Source organism: Theropithecus gelada, chromosome 7a (genome assembly GCF_003255815.1).
Source record: "Theropithecus gelada isolate Dixy chromosome 7a, Tgel_1.0, whole genome shotgun sequence".
Lineage (NCBI taxonomy): Eukaryota > Metazoa > Chordata > Mammalia > Primates > Cercopithecidae > Theropithecus > Theropithecus gelada.
Window position 1 is genome coordinate 42,374,558 of NC_037674.1, and position 2,869 is coordinate 42,377,426.

Consider the following 2,869-nt stretch of genomic DNA (forward strand, 5'->3'; position numbering starts at 1 on the left):
AGTCCAGTATGAGAATGAGGGTTTCTGACTCTCAGCCCAGTGCCCGGGGCTCTAGGCCAGTGGTCCTCAAACTTTGGTTTGCATTGGAATCATCTGAAGGGCTTGCTCCAACCCAGGGGCTAGGCCCTATGCCTGGAGTTTCTGATTCTGTAGGTCTGAGTGGGACCTGAGAAGCTGCATTTCTGACAAGGTCCAGGTGGTGCCGATGCTGCTCGTCTAGGAACACACTTGAAGAACCAGTGCCCTGGGCATGCTGTCTTCCAGATCACTCTCCTGATGGTCCCCTAAAGCAGTGCTCCACATCCTTTTTGGCACCAGGGACTGGTTTTGTGGAAGGCAATTTTTCTACATACCAGGGTGGGGAGACGGGGTATGGTTTTGAGATGAAACTGTTCCACCTCAGATCATCAGGTATTAGTCAGATTCCCATAAAAAGCACGAAACCTAAATCCCTCACACACGCAGTTCACAAGAGGGTTCACGCTCCCTTGAGAAGCTAATGTGTTGACCAGGCATGGTAGCTCATGCCTGTAATCCCAGCACTTTCAGAGGCTGGGGCTGGCGTTTCACCTGAGATCAGGAGTTTGAGACCAGCCTGGATAATGTGGCGAAACCTCGTCTGTACTAAAACTACAAAAATTAGCCAGACGTGGTGGCACGTGCCTGTAATCCCAGCTACTAGGGAGGCTTGAGGCAAGAGAATTGCTTGAACCCAGGAGGCAGAGGTTGCAGTGAGCCAAGATTGCACCACTGCACTCCAGCCTGGGTGACCGACTTCATCTCCCCACCTAAAAAAGAGGCGAATGTGGCAGCTGATCTGACAGGAGGGAGTGCTCAGGTGGTAATGTTTGCTGGCCCGCTGCTCACCTCCTGCTGTGGAGCCCAGTTCCTAACAGGCTACGGATCAGTATCAGTTCACAGCCTGGAGGTTGGGGACCCCTGCCCTAACGCACAGACCGAGAACAATTTGCAGGGTCCCTGAGTGCCTGCCTAGGTACAAACTCCTTTGAGGGAGTGGGGTGTGTTGAAGAATCGTGAAGGGCAGCACCCTGTCTTGTTCATCTTTGCATTTATTGGCCAAGCAGCTCCCCTATTAGCTGACCTATAAAACCCACAGATGTACATGAAACACCCCAATTGTATAAGAAAACATATTTAGGAAAATTAATTTTTTGGTCATAACCTTACTGAAAGTATTCTGTTGTTGTTTTTCAGGTAAATCAAGTGTTATACCGGGGAATATTTTTATTAAGGAAACTTTCAGGAGGATGTCGATGGGGAGTGAAAGAATGGTCTGTGCTGTGAAGTTTTCTGTTTCCATGCTTTGCCACTAGGGGCTGGTTTCAGCCTTCACTTTACCGTCAGTTCTCCCTATCCATGGGTTGAAAATATTTGGGAAAAAAAAGGATGATTATGTCCGTACTACACATGTAAAAATCTATTTTCTTGTAATTGTTCCATGAATAACACAGTATAACAACTGTATAAAATAACTTTACATTGTATTAGGTATTATAAGTAATCTAGAGATAATTTAAAGTATATGAGAGGATGTGTGTAGGTTATATGCAAATAATGTACCATTTTATATAAGGACCTGAGCATCTGTGGCTTTTGGTATGCATGGGGGTCCTGGAACCAATCCCCCATGGATACTGAAGGACAACTCTATTTTACCTTTTTGGCACTAAAGCTTCTATTCTTCTTTTTTTTTCCGAAGGCCCAGAGAGCAAGTTTATTTGGTAAATGCTGATGGCAAACATCATCGAAGAGAGACAAGATGGGAAAGGTGTTGAGACAAGAGAGCCTAGGGAAACTTCAGGTTAGATACAAAATTCACACAGGGAAAGGCACGGAGTCGGGAGACTGGGAGGGTCCTCAGCCATTCAGCACCACGCGGACGAGCTCTTCATAGTTGATACAACCATTGCTGTCCTCGTGCCCTGCCACCAGCATCTCTACTTCTTCCTCTGTCATCTTCTCACCCAGTGTGACAAGAACATGCCGGATTTCAGCACCCATGACAGTGCCATTTCCTTCCTCGTCAAACACCCGAAGTCCTTTGACACAATCCTCATAGGTGCCCTGGTCCTTGTTCTTGGCCACTGTCTGCAGCATGGGCAGAAAGTGCTCAAAGTCCAGCACCTTCACATTCATCTCATCACTCTTGTGGTTCCCCAGGACCTTGAGCACCTTGGCGTTGTTGGATTCTGGCCCAGGGCCCTCATTACGTCCCCACACTGGTGTACAGGATCTTGCCATCACCTGCTCGGTCAAACAGCTGGAACGCCTCCTTGAACTCTGCGGTCTGGTCTTCGGTGAAGTCCCACATCTTGACTGCTCAGCTCTGCGGGACCTTTTCCTGCAGTAATGGCCAGCTTCTATTCTTAAAGTGATGCTTTGGATACTGGGTAAGTGGTGGTTCTGTTGACGTGGATATACATTCTGGATATATATGGATGTGGCCTTGGATACAAATACAGCTGCAGATGCAGAGACAAATGAGGATCTAGATAGAGATACATATACAGATACGGATAGAGATATAGTGTGTGTGTGTGTTTTGAAAAAAAGTACAAGCATGTCTAACATGCTGGCCTGTATGGTATATTCCTCCTCTAGGACTTCATGTTGCTTATTGTGAGGGACACAGCTTTGTCCGTCTTCCCACCAAGAACTTACATCCTCCTATGCAGATAGTAAGGAGAGGCTACGTGATCCAAGGCCCATGGGGATTGCCACTAAAGGGCCCAGGATAGAAAGAGATGGGTTTTAAGGAGATCAGAGTCAGCTTCTTGGAGGAACAGAGCCATATGAAATGACTCAAAACTAAGTTCATGGAGTACAGCTGTGATCACATGACTCCCCA

General features: G+C 47.1%; 1 pseudogene across 1 annotated transcript; it reads right to left on the reverse strand.

Annotated features, from left to right (window-relative positions):
• Positions 1 to 1,719: 1,719 nt before the first annotated feature.
• LOC112627849 lies at positions 1,720 to 2,370 on the reverse strand (annotated as a pseudogene). Its single transcript, XR_003120234.1, has one exon. The product of XR_003120234.1 is annotated as a myosin light polypeptide 6-like (transcript).
• Between the last annotated feature and the right edge of the window lie 499 nt (positions 2,371 to 2,869).